This window comes from Palaemon carinicauda, unplaced genomic scaffold (genome assembly GCF_036898095.1).
Source record: "Palaemon carinicauda isolate YSFRI2023 unplaced genomic scaffold, ASM3689809v2 scaffold32, whole genome shotgun sequence".
Lineage (NCBI taxonomy): Eukaryota > Metazoa > Arthropoda > Malacostraca > Decapoda > Palaemonidae > Palaemon > Palaemon carinicauda.
In genome coordinates, this window is record NW_027170871.1 from 198393 (window position 1) to 215916 (window position 17524).

At 35.6% G+C, this 17524-nt stretch overlaps 2 long non-coding RNA genes across 2 annotated transcripts in view; both read right to left on the reverse strand.

Annotated features, from left to right (window-relative positions):
• The window catches only part of LOC137636529 (uncharacterized), a 53837-nt gene extending 52248 nt beyond the window's left edge, over positions 1–1589 (reverse strand). Inside the window, exon 1 of the long non-coding RNA XR_011043135.1 lies at positions 1500–1589. This is a non-coding gene — a long non-coding RNA (uncharacterized lncRNA). The remainder of the gene's footprint in view (positions 1–1499) is intronic.
• A 7809-nt stretch (positions 1590–9398) lies between these two features.
• The window catches only part of LOC137636533 (uncharacterized), a 29519-nt gene continuing 21393 nt past the window's right edge, over positions 9399–17524 (reverse strand). Inside the window, exons 2-4 of the long non-coding RNA XR_011043140.1 lie at positions 16320–16533; positions 12715–12838; positions 9399–10385 (exon numbers count right to left, since the gene is read on the reverse strand). This is a non-coding gene — a long non-coding RNA (uncharacterized lncRNA). The remainder of the gene's footprint in view (positions 10386–12714; positions 12839–16319; positions 16534–17524) is intronic.

The window sequence follows — 17524 nt, forward strand, 5'->3', positions numbered from 1 at the left end:
CGAGTAGGCTTGTCCTCTTAAAGGAAGAACAAATATGCAGAAAACCAGTTCTGTCTGGTTGGTCGAAAAATAGGCAAGGAACCCCCCCCCCCCCCTTTACAGTAAGAGTTAATTGGTCATTAACTAATGAGGTAATTATACGTCTGCTATTGGAATATGAGAAAAAACAGAGTTGCATACTAAATAAATAGTCTATAAAGGTTTTCTCAAGATTATCTTCTATAAATCTAAATAAAAATCCATGTTCCTACTCGGGCTTTTATCATGGTAACTTCCTACTTTGATTTAAACTTAATTTCAATGTATTACTGGTATATAGTCCCTTTAGATAAAAAAATAAGCCTCTTATTCTACCAAACACTTCTGTGCAATTGCACGTGCTGAGATGACATGAGGCTGACAATCTAAACTTACAAATAATTTATATCTTGGGATACACTTCCGAATATTTAGTATTTCAATGGATTTTAGAGAGAGAGAGAGAGAGAGAGAGAGAGAGAGAGAGAGAGAGAGAGAGAGAGAGAGAGAGAGAGAGAGAGAGAGAGAGAGAGAGAGAGAGAGAGATAACTATGACAGAATATTGACAATATCTTTTTGTCGAAATGGTATTTCCTCAAACGGTTTTACATTCATTTTTTGTTCAACTATTTCTAAAGACTTGTTACGTTAGTTGGTGTATGAAATTCCTTCTCTCGTTTTTTGACATTGGACCAAAGGCACCTTTATGATTGAGTGTTCCCTCCAGGCATTTCAGTTTGTAACAAACTACTCTCACTCTTTTTACGTGTTTTCTCACTGCAAATCTTTCCACCGAAACAAGTTTAGTCAAATATATTCTTCACCAGCAAATCCAAATAATTTTAAGTATACTTGTCCCTCGTATATCATAGATTTGATATCATTAGAATGTATTTAAGCAATATATTTATTAATCAATCTTTTATTACCCCATCAATAAGTCTTGAAATAAATCATATGATTCAGTTACTTTTCCCTGATATTTTCGAGTTTTGAGTCTTTTATAAGAAAAAAAGGTTTTTGGGTCGGATTTTGAGGAAAACTAATCAAGGTTAATGTAATGTTAATAACCTGAGATTGCATACAAGAAACAAAGGAGGGATTCAACTATCCAAAGCTATTTTACGTTGGCTGTTACATAGCTAACGTGATCACAGTGTGCCCAATTATACACCATCCTATTGTTAATCGAAAAGTTAAAAGTCACATCTAGATAAAAAAAAAATCATCTAATAACTTTTTCACATTTTCACTGACTATTGAATCACCACCACATGCTAAAAAGAGCATTTTGGGAAATGTCTTTTCATAAAGATTCTTCACCAATAAAAGACCATTATAGAAATTCGATGGTTAACTATCAATCATGGTAACCTACAACACACCTATAATATATTCGAATCTCCAGTATTTTGAGTAATAAAACAACATCAAGAACATAATAAAAAGAAATAAACCTTGTAAAGTGTGTCTCTCCTTACCCAGTAAATCCTTCGTTGTTTGCAGGATCACAAGTTCAAAGACAAGACACAGTTCCTTCTTCCTGTCCCAGTGCCTGGGACAGAAATGAACCTTCTTCTACTGTCTAAACTGTCAGGAACATCCCTAGACGGTCCTACTCCCTAAAAGTTCCTTAAATCAGAATTATTTTCTCCAGGTAGTCTCCAACAAAAATTGAACCTGTAGCTTACTAAATACTGTACTATGTATTCCTGTATCTTCTGTGATTATAATATATTCTGTATTTATTTTAACTATGGTGTTTGTGAAACCACAAACAGTAAAAAATAATTTTCTTTTAATCTTGAACTCATGTTCTGATTACAGTTGTGCTCTGGAAGATATATTAATCAAATTATAATTGTAATGAATTTCATACCACAGGAAAACAATAAAACGTAATTAAGTTATTGTAAATCTTATTGAAGACAGAATTATTCATGAGTATTTAGGTAGTGTTTTACAGTTACCAGATGTATGGGAATTCACACACTTGATATGTCCCCAACACCTCTAGAAATTCCCAGATTTGGGGACAAATTCTCAACAAGTTGTCCCCCTGGTTAAAGAATTGCTTTATCCAATCAGAGACCTCCACCATAGCCTGCTTTCTATAGCTTTTTCATCGGCTAAAATTATAGTATTTTGCTTAGGATAAATATTAAAACATTCTTCCAATAGATTAATTCAATTATAATAGGAGTTCATAAGATATTCGTATGAATATAATCTAATATTTAATGGATATATACGAGGGAAATGTATAAGCAAGTTACCCCTAGAACAGTGGGGCTAAAGAAAAAGAAAACGGTACAGCTTTTCATTTAGAGAAAACGTAATTTACTTATTAAAGGGTAACTATTATATTTACCAAAACGAAAAATGTTTATTTTCTTTTTCGTTATAATGTCATCTTAGCAAACTTATGAGTTAATGCCCTTAGGAATATTATCTTCCATAACTTATATAGTTGTATGGTACAAAATTAGTAGGATTCACTTAAGAATAGTTAAACTATCACCACAAACTAAAATCTAGGATTTATAGGAGGTGTATGTATAATAACGGCCACCTGTATGTAGGATGATGGCTAAGAATACAGCAGTATAAGGGGGATCACAGGGGGGGGGGGTAACCCCTATTAGGCAAGTAAGGACATGGCATGTAGGTTAGGTTAGGGGGTAGGAAGTTTAGGTTAGCTGGTACCCATTCCTATACACATGGGAGGAACTGGCCGCTAATGTACAAAGACTCCATTTATAGTTAGCCTATAGACTTCATGTAAACCAGTATTAGCCTATGTTTGTTTAACTCTCTTTACATACATTTATCTTTTAAATGAAGGGAGATGTTATGTGAATACCCTTATAATAGTTTTGACGGATTAAAGAAGCAGTTAAACGATGTAACTATATCCTTTGTGATGTATTTGTGGCCAAGTTCACACTGGGTGAATGGAGGGGGTTTTGAAATGAAGGCATTATTATTATTATCATTATTATCATTATTATTATTATTATTATTATTATTATTATTAAATGCTAAGCTACAACCCTAGTTGAAAAGCAGGATGCTATAAGCCCAGGGGGCCCAACAGGGAAAATAGCCCAGTGAGGAAAGGAAACAAGGAAAAATAAAGTATTTTAAGAATAATAACATTACAATAAATATCTTCTATATAAACTATAAAAAACTTTAACAAAACAAGAGGAAGAGAAACTAGATAAAGCAGTGTGCCCGAGTGTACCCTCAAGCAAGAGAACTCTAACCCACGCCAGTGGAAGAAGACCATGGTACAGAGGCTATGACACTACCCAATACTAGAGAACAATGGTTTTATTTTAGAATGCTCTTCTCTTAGAAGAGCTGCTTAACAAAGATGATGCCAATATAAAAAATGTCACTGAAATATAGATAGACGTATTGCTATAATTGTGAATATGGCATTTGATAATGATAGCTGGCAAACAAAAGATGAACCTCAAACTTCATTAGAATAGTTAATTTCAATTTTGAACATTATGAATACAGTAGGCCTTAAGTAACCTAATGACAGAAGAGGTTACAAAATTCTCTTGCCTGAGTATACACTCGGGCAAACTATTATCTTCTTTCTCTTCTAGTTTTTTTTCTAGCTTTTCTAGTTTATATATGAAAGATGTTTTTTAATTTTGTTACTGTTTTTAAAATATATCATATTAATTGTTACTTACTTATCTTGTAGTTTATTTATTTTCTTGTTTTCTTTCCTCACTGGGCTATTTTCCTTGTTGGAGCCCTTCAGCTTATAGAATCCTGCTTTTCCAACTGGGGTTGTAGCATAGCTAATAACAATAATAATAATACTAATACTAATATTAATAGGTGGACTTAACACTAAGGAAGCAGTAATAATAAAGAAGACAAGATTGAATACGATAATTTAATAATTTAAAAAAAAAATTATGGACATTCAAATGTGTAAGCTACGGACGAGCATCAGGTAACATGTAAATCGCATTGCCGACTCTCTTAACTTTGGTATTTTCTTGACATTTAAAATGAATTCTAAGAACAAATGACATCCATTGTCATGAAGAGGTGAACTACTGGACATTAAACATCACCCCCAAAAGACTTAGAATTTCAAACTCCTCATGTATATCGGAAGGCCTAGATATTTCTAAATACTGTACCTGTATGATTAAAAATGTGAATGATTTAGGGAGGTTGATGGCTGTACCTTGCATTGAACAAGAAACCACCATTTGTTGATGAAACTACTTACCGTTATACCCAAAGCTTGTGTTCATCATAGCAGATTTTGCAGACACCAGCATTGAGCGATGGTTTGAAGGCTATTGTTCTTTAAAGGTTGCTCATGAATGGCAGAGGCAAGGGACAGTGACAATGCCCTAGAGACTGATCTTATACTGTATACATATCATTAGTGACCTAACCCCATCTCCACCATAGCTACGACATGGGAGGGCCAGACAATGGCTGCTTTTAACACAGCAGGTAGACCTATAGACTCCCCTCAAACCATATATACTTACTTCACAAGGGTAGCAAGGTTGTATACACTACAAAAAACTATCGAGGTTGCGCTGGTCTCAAGCCCCAGTCCAACACATTACGAAGACAGGGTTGTTTTCAATAGGTACCATTGAAGAAAATGCCTAATGATGTGAAAAACTACTATGCTTTACTTTACGTAGGAAGATGACATAGTTTAAATTAAATATCCATGCTAACAAATGCAAGCCTTGACTGGCACTACAGAAGGATGGCAATGTAACATCAGAAAATTTTATGGTGCCTTTTTGCAACTTGCTCTAGGCTTCATTTGCACAAGAAGAATTGCGTACCTGTAGGTAGTAGGCTGGCCAAGGCACCAGCCACCCACTGAGAAACTACCGTTGGAGAGTTATTGGGTCCTTTGACTGGCCAGATAGTGTTACAATAGATTCCTTCCTGGTTATGGATCAATTTTCTTTGCCTACACAAACACCAAATAGTTTGGACTATACTTTACACATTCTCCTCTTTCATCACACAACTGATAACACTAAGATAACCAAATAATTCTTCTTCACTCAAGGGGTTAAATACTGTACTGTAATTGTTCAGTGGCTACTTTCCTTTTGGTAAGGGTAGAAGAGACTCTTTAGCTATGGCAAGCAACTCTTCATGAGAAGGATACCTAAAACTAAACTACTGTATTGTTCTCTAGTTGTGGGTAGTGCCATAGCCTCTGTACCATGGTCTTCCACTGCCTTGGGTTAGAGTTCTCTTGTTTCAGGGTACACCCAGGCACACCATTCTATATTTCCTTATTTCCTTTCCTCACTGGGATATTTCCCTCTTTGGAGCCCTTGGACCTACAGCATCCTGCTTTTACAGCTAGCGTTCTAGCTTAGCTATATATAAATGTATATGTTCCCAATTATTGGCAATCAGTTGTCCGGAAATTTATTACAAGAATTAGACAACAAAGATTGATCGTCAAATCAGAATGCAGAGGACCATGATCACTTAGTTTAGGCCTTACAGAGACATCCCAACAAAATATACAAAGCGTTTTATCAACTCCAGGACCTTTGCATTAAATACATCTATAACCTACAAAACATTTCTTGGGGGGGGGGGAATTAGTTAACGCTACTTTAACATTACATAATTTACCAATAAACTAAAGGGACAACTTTACCGCAAAGTTTATCAATTAAGAATAATAACTTTTGTCTTAAGAAACCATAGAAACTTAAGGATGTTAATCATTAACAAGCAAAACACAGTATAGTCTTCATTTTATATTCAAGAAACACTGCCAAGAACAAGAAAAAAGGAAGAATAAGATACATTATCAAAGGATGGTACAAATAATATTCTATAGAACCTGTAATTCATTAACATTTATTCATACTCTTCCATTTTAATGTTTATGTAAAAATTCACTGGCTTTTTATCACCTAAAAATGGTTACACTTTCTATACACCGATGAGGTATTCAAAATATGAGCGTCACCATTTTAACAAGAGGTTAAAATGAGAATAGCAACTGATCAAAGGAAAAGCATGTTGATATAGAATGAGGAAGAAGGCAGATGAGACTTTCTTCTTCAAAACATAAAAGTTCTTCTGTTAGGACAAAATTGTAGTTCTCAACTTTGTGATACCTTGTTTCACGTACTTCAAAACTGCTGTGAGGTCCGAGTGTCCATTCTCCTTTTTTAACTAGATCGTGCGACAGAACCAGTGCCTCCAGAACAGCTAGTACTTCTAGGAAATTTAAGAACATATGTGACTCAACAATTGAACAGGTTCCTGAGAACTAACTACAGTAATCTTGAAAGTTGCACTCCATTCAAGCAGATATCACATTATCATTATTATTATTACTAGCTAAGCTACAATCCTAGTTGGAAAAATAGAATGCTATAAGACCAAGGGCTCAAACAGGAAAAATTAACCCATTGAGGAAAGGAAACAAGGGAATAAGTAATTTACTGTTTACAAGAGAATTAATGAACAATTAAAATAAAATATTTTAAGAACAGTAACAACATTAAAATAGATCTTTCATATATAAACTATAAGAAAATATAAATGAACAAGAGGAAGAGAAATCTTTCATATATACACTATAAAAACTATAAATAAACAAGAGGAAGAGAAAAAAGGTAGAATAGTGTGCCAAAGTGTACCCAGAACCGCTACTCCAAGACATAGATCAAGGTAGTCGACAAAAAATCCAAAAAGTTTCCTCTGACTTTCTAGGGTTGACACAGAAACTGTTTTCAGGTCTATTGTATTGGAATATAACATTTAGGCCTCAAGCCAAGCACTAAGGCATCAAAGTCCATTCAGCCCTATAGGATAAAATTACTCAACCATACCTGTGCACTCACACCATTTGGTATAATTTCAACCTATACTGTAAAATCAATCACACCACTTTCACACAATAGCAACTAGATGTGAAATTAGTTATTAAAAAGACCAAATAAATAAATTAATAAAATCAAGTAGAGCTTGTGATGAAACTCAACACTCCATATAAATTTTTTCAAGTTCAGAGTACAGTATTACAATTTTCCCCCAGTATGTCTCTCAAAGGTCTACTGACTTATCCCAAACACTTAAAGATATTTTGAAAATTATTCACCCTGAGTTGTGCATTATACATGTATGTTCCCGAAGGCCGTAGTTCTTTTCAGGCTCATCCAACTGTGGACCAAAATTATTTTCATTTCTTGAGTAATTGGCTATAAGCAGAAAGTTCTAAACTCTAACAAAAATCCCAAAAAGGAAGGGGATATCTTCATTTCAAGATAAAACACTAATTGAGACTGAATCAGACTTTAATACAACAGACTGCAATATGAGCCTTGAGAAAAAGTTCAACAGAATCAGTTGAAGACCGCACTATAATCTCAATGAAAACGTGCTCATAGATTTAACACCTTTGCTACTAGTGCCACTATTTTTGCAGATTTGAGAAACTGCTCAAACCGAAAAAAGAATGAACTGATAAATTCTGTCCCACAACATACATCCTTTCGACACCAAATGTCAGTGGGGAAGAGGGTGGACAAATATATATAAACATCATGTGAGTATATGAATAACAAATTTATCACTCAAATTCCATTCATTTCTATTAACCTTCCCTTGAGGTATTTCCATAAACCTAAGTGAAGTGGAGCATGAGAACAAGCATCAAGCAGGTCAACTGAAAATATCCCATCCCTTCCTTGATTGCATTTCAGGACACAGGAGTACGAAGATATAAAAAGGGTAACATTATTCGAGAACAATTTTGGCTCTGAAACCCAGTAACATTGGAATCATGATACCCTTATATTGAAGACCACGGGGACTGAGGCAACATAAAACTCGCCGGCTCTTTAAGTTGATGCTAAGAACAAAATAAAGTGTGTCAATGTCTGAAAGGAGATCTTTTCTATAGGTTCAAATTAAGGGGGGAATATTTATTTACTATAAATGAATGGCGACAGATTGTGCCACAGTTTCAATAGGCCACGCTGCTATGTCAGGTCACCTTGGTGGGCGTTGAGGTAGCGGCAGTATGGGAGTCAGCATATGAAGCTACATTTGTGGTGGAAAACAGGGAAGGGTGGGCTGTAGCACCTTAAGACTACCAACCAAACTCAGGTAAGTCCCTTATCAGGCTAGCTCACAAAATTGGGGAATATGCCATGGTAGATAGAATTGATTTTACAAAATAAATCTTGGCAAATAGGTGTATCATTTTTATATTGCACCATTACTGAAAAATTCCAGCCACTGCCCCAACTTTAAGGATCTTGAGCTAGAGAAATAGATGATATTTTCTTTATTACCAAGTTACAAACATGTCTATCAATTGCCATCTCTGACCTCTCCTTATGTTCAGATTCTTCAGTTCCAAAAATTAATGCATTCAGGACTTGATCATCTTATCCAAACAGGTAGATGCTCTGAGAATGGCTGACAAATCCTGTATAAAAGATATAATATTCCCAGAACAAACAATACGCTCTGCATAAAACCAGTTAAAGTTTTTTAAACATCTATTTTTCTCTGCATTAGATTAAACAATATTATATGAAAATCATGAGATTTGACTGGACTGCCATTCATGTGATAATTGCTAATAACAAGAAAAAAAATAATCTGCAGAATATGTCAGTAGAAGTTTTCTTTAGATCGACGCAGACAGATAGAGAAGACAGTGGGCCAACCCCCGTCATCTTAATTGTCTCAATACTATACTAGAGACTTAAAGGTTGAAGGTCTCTGGTTTCAGTTCCAGATTTATCAGAATAGATGCTCACCAGAACGTCAGGCAGGAAAGCCCTAACCCCCAACTGTGGTGCCCAACCACAGCAGTGGCCTCTCAAGTAAATAGCTTAAACTCCCGGTCCCGGGCGGGGATCCATCTGCCGCCAAGCGAATGCTAGGTAAACTCGCTACCACTGTACTAGCCAGGAAGCTATTAAGTCTATTAAAAGGAAAGAAAACAGGGAAATTTTTCAGCTTTTGGGGTAAGCATCAATGTAAGGAAGCAAACAAGATTTTGGTGAAGTATATGTGAACATCAGGTGAAGTTTGGAAAAATAAAAAAAGAGAAAATGCTTAAAATTTACATTAATTTAGGATGGAAATAAATAAAATTCACTTATTCAATTTAAAAAAAATTTATATATAGATTTGATAGTGTTGATTGAGGCAAAAACATCTGTTCAAGAAGTGTTATTAATTCAGCACAAAGGAAAATTCCCCAGTGAAAGAGACACTCATATTACACAATAACTGAAATCTTACATTTAATAGAAGACTGGCATGAGAAAATAATTCTTACTAATGAATATTCTTCTATAAATGTCTCAGGGCTTAACCCTTTTACCCCCAAAGGACGTACTGGTACGTTTCACAAAACTCATCCCTTTACCCCCATGGACGTACCGGTACGTCCTTGCAAAAAAATGCTATAAAAATTTTTTTTCTTCATATTTTTGATAATTATTTGAGAAAATTCAGGCATTTTCCAAGAGAATGAGACCAACCTGACCTCTCTATGACAAAAATTAAGGCTGTAAGAGCAATTTAAAAAAAATATACTGCAAAATATGCTGGGGAGAAAATAACCCCTTGGTGGTTAAGGGTTGGAAATTTCCAAATAGCCAGGGGGTAAAAGGGTTAATATCAAGATTTTGAGCATAGCTGATCAGTGTACACATAACCCTAAAATGCAAATATGATTGATAAATATATATATAAAAAACTCAAAACATTTAATATGGGTAAGCAATAATTATAATAAGTAAAAAGTAAACTTTTTGTTTCTTTTTTAAATGCTTGAAAAATACATTCGACTTTAATTGGGATTTGAAACTCCATATGAAAGGATATCCAAATAATTGAATCTCTCATAAATGAAGTAGTAGCACTATCAATGCATTACTAGGTGTTGTACAGTATCTTTTTGGCCACTAGCTGCCTTTTCATTTTAATCTTCACCTATATATGGGTGATGAATGAACTCCCAGGACCCATTGCTTGAGCCTTATATCCAAAATTCTTGTTGGTCCGTAACCAAAATACAAACCACGCTATTTAATATGGGTATTACTTTCGGCGTAGCTGAAATGACGAGCCATTAGAATTTTAACGAGGGTTTACTAGGGTAGGGAGGGGTAGCTAGCTACCCCTCGCCCCCTCACACCTGTGACTAGCTCACTTTGCTTTTGGCTCGGGTGATGAACAAACGTGTCTGCTCCCACCCTCGCTTATTGACAGCCTTGATCTTGTTTTGCTTTTTCTTTTCAGTGTGCTTGGAAGTTGATTTTAGTTTTGAGGCAGATACCAAGGTCTGACATCTGAAAGTATAAACAATATTAGACAAAGGAATTTAAAAAGAAAACAAACTGAATATCAATCTCGCTTCAACCAATTTAAAATCATTAATGATATACTAACACAAGAGGTAGTTTTTTTAGCAAGTGTCAAAGTAGACCTTTCTCTCCTGTTTTGATTGAAATTATAAAACTTTATAAGGAAAACTTATCTAAAAGTATTTTTATAAAGCTTTCTCAATACCTACATTTTGCTTTCTATTCAGAATTGATCCAAACTACAAAAAATTATTTCATACAATAATTATCTTTTTAATCTACAGTAGTTTAATTTATAAAGAAAAATTCTCAGAGTAATTCTCAAAGCAAATAAAACTAGCACTCTGGAAATAGCCAATTCACTGAATTATGTATAAAAATTCTGAACAGTAGAACTACCAAGCATAGAATATCTATTGATTAAATTATTGATATTTAGGATAATATAAAAACTAGCAACAGACAGAAATTAAACAATTTTGTCATCTAAGGAGGTCCAGAAATAGGAAATATATTATTATTATTATTACTATTATTACTTGCTAAGCTACAACCCTAGTTGGATAAGCAAGATGCTATAAGCCCAAGGGCTCCAATAGCCCAGTGCGGAAAAGAAATAAGGAAATAAATAAACTACAAGAGTAATAATTAACAATTAAAATAAGATATCTTAAGAACAGTAACATTAAAATAAATCTTTCATATTTAAACTATGAAAAATTAAAAAAAAAGGGGGGGTAAGAGAAATAAAACAGAGTAGTGTGCCCGGGTGCACCCTCAAGCAAGAGAACTCTAACCTATGATAGTGGAAGGCCTTGGTACAGAGGCTATGGCACTACTCAAGACTAGAGAACATTGGTTTGATTTCGGAGTCTCCTTCTCCTAAAAGAGCAGCTTACCACGGCTAAAGAGTCTCTTCTACCCTTATCAAGAGGAGAGTAGCCACTGCACAATTACACTGCAGTAGGTAACCCATTGAGCAAAGAAGAATAGTTTTTAAAAATTTCTAGAAAGCCTAAAGGCTTAATTACTAGTTCTAATTATTACCAAGATTGAATTTAAAATAAAAAAACTTTCCAGATAAAAATTATAAAAATTGGCTACTGAAGAACAGTGACTTTCAGAAGGTCCTCAAAGACATCTGGTGATACAAACAAATCCAAAATACATACATACATATACCAAGGCACTTCCCCCAATTTTGGGGAGTAGCCGACATCAACAAATGAAACAAAAACAAAAAAGGGGACCTCTACTCTACGTTCCTCCCAGCCTGACAAGGGACTCAACCGAGTTCAGCTGGTACTGCTAGGGTGCCACAGCCCACCCTCCCCCGTTATCTGCCTAGACATTATAATAAACTGCCAACTGAAATGAAGGACCTAAAGGGAGCAATTGAATTTAAGAAGAAACTAAAGACATTACTTTTCACAAGATCATATGATTTGGAAGATGCCACAATCAAAGAATTGTTTAAGTTATAATGAAAATGTTACGTTAGATGATTGATATGGACCCGCCCGAGAAGTAGTTCACTCGACTTCAGTGGAGTGTTGGATTTAAACCCAAAATAAGTAAACACGTAAGATGAAGCTTCATAATGCTGCTGCTACCTCCGCGGTCATCTAAGGCACCGGAGGAAGCAGCAGGGCCTACCGGAACAGCGTCACAATCGCTCGCCATTCATTCCTATTTCTAGCACGCTCTCTTGCCTCTCTCACATCTATCCTCAAAACCAAAATGAAATCATAAAATCTCAGTTATTGCATCAAAACCTCATAATGAAGTACAGTAATCAAACAATATGTAATTCAATACAGTAAGCAAGACGACACTTACGATATGACATGTGACTATTTCTACCTTTGCTGCTGAAAATTGTCGGCACGCAAGTTAAATGACGCTTACCCTAGGCCCTAATTTAAAAATTTGACTCGCATACAGTTTTTAGGAACCTACTAAGTTTTAACCCTTTTACCCCCAGGCTCTTTGGAAATTTCCAACCCTTAACCCCCAAAGGTTATTTTTTTTTCAAACACATTTTGCAGTATATTTTTTTTAAATTACTCTAACAGCCTTAATTTTTGTCATAGAGGTCAGGTTGGTCTCATTCTCTTGGAAAATGCCTGAATTTTCTCAAAAAATTATCAAAAATATGCAAAATAGAATGTTAATATCATTTTTTTGCAAGAACGTACCGGTACGTCCATGGGGGTAAAGGGATGGCTTTTGTGAAACGTACCAGTACGTCCTTTGGGGGTAAAAGGGTTAAGTTGAGGACTTAGTGTAAAAATGGCTGTTGATGAGAACTTACCAATACAGGGTCAGTGGCAGTAGTAAGAAATACAATTCTTGAGCTCTGTCCTTGTTGTTAGCTGCAACAGTCGTCATAGACCTCTAACTTGCGCTGTACTCTTGTTCCTCCCTTACACACCATCCTGTAATACAATAGAAAAGGAATTAAGCTATCCAAGCATTATCATTTTTATCTGGTTATTATTATTATTATTATTATTATTATTATTATCGGCTACCCCCTAAAATTGGGGGAAGTGCCTTGGTATATGTATGTATTATTATTATTATTATTATTATTATTATTATTATTATTATTATTATTATTATTACTATTTAAGCTAAAAACCTAGTTGGAGAAATCTATTGACATCATGTAGAATCCTGTTAAGAAGATGGTTGGAAAAGAGGAGCGACTGACGGCGAAATCTAAGACTGACCTCTCCCATGGCCGTCTTTCCGAGACAACCTTATTCCTCACATTGGTTGTGTGAACCATCCCCTTGCTATCCACAAGCGAGCGGATATTCCAATCTTCTGGTCTCCAAAAGCCACATGACCCTGGACAAGTTTGGGAAAGAAATAAGGGTGTTTGGAGCCAGTGTGGTCATGCAGGCCAGTACTTCCCCCTGACCTGATAGATACAGTTGAGAAAACTACAGATATGGAACAGTGTGATGAGGACATTGATGAAGGACAGCATAGTCAAGATGGTGATTATGAGAAACATTGCAGTGATTATGATTATATCAAAATGTGAACAGTTTTGGGAGTCATTATGAAGCTTCAATTATAATCAGTTGTGAGTCTGTGCATTATATTAACCCTTTAACCCACAAGCTCTTTGGAAATTTCCAATCCTTAACCCCCAAGGGGTTATTTTTTCCCCCAGCACATTTTGCAATATATTTTTTTTAAATTGCTCTAACAGCCTTAATTTTTGTCATAGAGAGGTCAGCTTGGTCTCATTCTCTTGGAAAATGCCTGAATTTTCTCAAAAAATTATCAAAAATATGAAAAAAAAAAATTATATAGCATTTTTCTGCAAGGACGTAGCGGTACGTCCATGGGGGTAAAGGGATGAGTTTTGTGAAACGTACCAGTACGTCCTTTGGGGGTAAAAGGGTTAACTTGTATCACTGGGATCTGCATTTAATATATATTCACATCAATTAGTTACTGGAATGATTGGAAGATAAAGTACCAAAGGAATGTTACTTGACTTTATTCCAGGAATCTTTGGAATATGTAAAGCCTTTTTATCATTACAAAAATACTTGTTTGGCATCTGCAAAAGACTGGAAATTGGCTGTCTGCTAAAGAAGGTGATGAATGCAAGAGTTGATGGGAGAAGTACAAGAGGAAGGCCAAGGTTTGGGTGGATGGATGGTGTGAAGAAAGCTCTGGGTGATAGGAGGATAGATGTGAGAGAGGCAAGAGAGCGTGCTAGAAATAGGAATGATAGGCGAGCGATTGTGACGCAGTTCCGGTAGGCCCTGCTGCTTCCTCCGGTGCCTTAGATGACCGCGGAGGTAGCAGCAGTAGGGGAGTCAGCATTATGAAGCTTCATCTGTGGTAGATAACGGGGGAGGGTGGGCTGTGGCACCCTAGCAGTACCAGCTGAACTCGGCTGAGTCCCTGGTTAGGCTGGAGGAACGTAGAGAGTAGAGGTCCCCTTTTTGTTTTGTTTCGTTGTTGATGTCGGCTGCCCCCCAAAATTGGGGGAAGTGCCTTTGGTATGTGTATGTATGTATGCCAAAGACTGTCCTCTTTTCTTATGAGCCCAAAAAGCAGTTTGTCTTGGACTGTGATTAATTCAACCAATACTTTCATATTTTAAAATAATGAATCTGCATCTCCTGTCAAATCTAAGAGAAGCTGAAAGAAAATATGCAACTTGCTGCCTTCGTTTTCAAAAATATCATTCAGAGGAAGACTTGAAGCAGCTTTAACTAAGGTAAAGTATTAACCCTTTTACCCCCAAAGGACGTACTGGTACGTTTCACAAAACCCATCCCTTTACCCACATGGACGTACCGGTACGTCCTTGCAAAAATAATGCTATAAATTTTTTTTTCATATTTTTGATAATTTTTTTAGAAAATTCAGGCATTTTCCAAGAGAATGAGACCAACCTGACCTCCCTATGACAAAATTTTAAGGCTGTGAGAGCAACTTAAAAAAAATATACTGCAAAATGTGCTGGGTAAAAAATAACCCCTTGGGGGTTAAGGGTTGGAAATTTCCAAAGAGCCTGGGGGTAAAAGGGTTAAAAATACTGGAGGTTTTCAAAGACAGTACGACCTCTATTTTTTTCTTTTTTTTTCAAATTTTTCTTAGGACGCAAAAGTTATGGGTAGGGACAATAGAAAGGACATTTTCATATAGAAAGAAATTAATCACAGGTGCAAATTAGGAATCATTGGAAAGGTTATTGCCTGTACAATCAGAAGAACTCTTTAATTATTCAACTATGGTATCGACGACATTGAGTCAGAGGCCCAAGGGTAAAAAATTAGCCCATTTTTCATTATCTATAACTAACCGTATTAGTTTTAAGTTTGCAGGGAAGAAACTGTACATATATGGGCTGTTTTTGAAACTACAGGTACCATGAATCATCAAACGTGTATATCATTAGCTGTAAATATACAGTAAATAAAAATATTGGAAAAGACATTTTTTTAATGAGTTTATTGAGAAATTGCAATTTGACACATCTTGTATCTCCGCCATTTTCATAAGAAAAGAGGACAGTCTTTTGCATGTGCTTAACAAGAATTCTTTCTTTCTTGTTTTGATTTTAATTATACAAATGTTATTCTTAAAGTCATATTTCATCTAAAATAGTTTAGAAAGGCTGACCCAATTCAGATTATCTGCTTTCTATTCAGAATTTATCACTGATAACTTCAAGGAAAACAAATTAATTCATAATTAATATAAAAATCTTTAATTTTTACATTTAAATAAAAATTCACCAGAGAGAAAATGGCAGCAAGTAAATTGCCAACTCACTCTGGATTATGTATAAACATTTTAAGAAGGATGAACTACCAAACAAAATATCTATTAATGAATACAAATTAAAAAGCTTGACAAATATGACACTTTTAATGTTGTTTTTCAACTACTGTCCATTCTTTAACAATAATAAAAACGACAAATTTGAAAGTAATTTGTATTTTTCTTAACACAAACCTTGAGTTCTTTATATAAATTTGGCCTGCCATCACCTATCCCCCTCTAACTCCTGTCTTCAATCAAAAGTGATGAGACAACACTGGTGTGTCTGTATGCGTGTGTATGTGTGTCTGTGTGTGAGCGGGATAGCCGGCTACCTCCCCTACCCACCGCTAAGTAGCAGCGGGGGAGTTACCCCTCTCTAAACGTCTTATGGCGAGTCTTCCAGTTTCGCTGGAAGTATATCCCTAATAAAGAGCGGAAGGGTTTGCATTTAGCGTCAGAACAAAGATGATTTGACCCTACCCTCAACACAATAGCCTATACAGTACAGTACCTCAAAGTAACCTATAAGGTTACTTGTTTTTCTAGCCAATAGCACACTTCAATTTGTGAAAAGAAAACCACTTTCCAGATAATCAAAAACTAAAAGCAACTTACTTTTAAAGGATTTCCATCCAGTACAAACAGATGCGATGTTTTACGAGTTCCTAAGGGAACTTTAAAGAATGGGTCGATGAGTCACGAGACGCTACTTCTAGGCAAGTCTTGATAGCGTGCTGGGGCAGCCAGAAAAGATAAGAACCGGCAATTTCCATCGCATCGGCGTCATGATTTAAAGCCACTTTCATCTTTGGGGTGACAGCAACCTTACCTGGAATATTACTCAATGAAAATAAATCATCATAAAAAAAGCCCTTTCCCTAATAGTGTCACTTGAAAAATTCTAAAATTTGATCTAACCTCAGAGAAATTCATTGCAAGGCACCAAGACTTCATTCAAAGGTTAGATAGTACATAAAATATATAAATAATTCCATTATTTTATAAATTAAGCATTAGGCTATCGTGCTGTTATCCATTCACAAAATATTTGTACGACCTTAGTAACTATTCTTAACGAAACTGACATAGCTTCAGTCGGGATAGAGCTACACGCTGCAACCTGTACACTGTACTGAACAGCTTTGAGATGCAAATAGAGTTGTCAAAACATAGCTTATATTTTCGTTTATCACACTTCTGTACTTATATTTTCACGTTATGCTACGTATAATACCATTATACCATAATCAGAGGTGTGTATGTACTGTAATTTTTAATTTTATGAATGGAATTGTTTTTTTTTTATTTTTCATCATAACTGCTTGTTGCAGAGCTCGTCGCAAGTTCATGTATATCGGCCTAACATGTCAAATTTGAAAGTACTTTGTATTTTTCCTAACGACACAAACCTTTAGCTATTTATACAAGGATATTACTTTATACGAAGCTGAAAGAAAACGGATTTTGAAGTAAGAAAAATCTATTTTTGGGTGAGATAGCCATGTCGTCCTGATGGAAGGTTCTTCCGGCAGCTTCCTACTGTATAACATTTCTGCGATTGATATTACAAGAGAATAACCGTCGGGTATCACGGGGTTCTAACCCCCGGAACGACTATCCTAAGATATCGTGTATAATCAGGGACGTGTCCGTAGATAACCATAGATATCGTACCCCTAACAGACTTAACCCAGTTTAGGAATCTAAGAAGGATAGGTGAGAAGACTTTTAACGAGGGTTAAGCACCCATCCGCTAAGTAGCAGGGTGGGGGGTGGGAGTAGTAGCTACCCCACTCACTAACACACCTGGGCTGTTAACC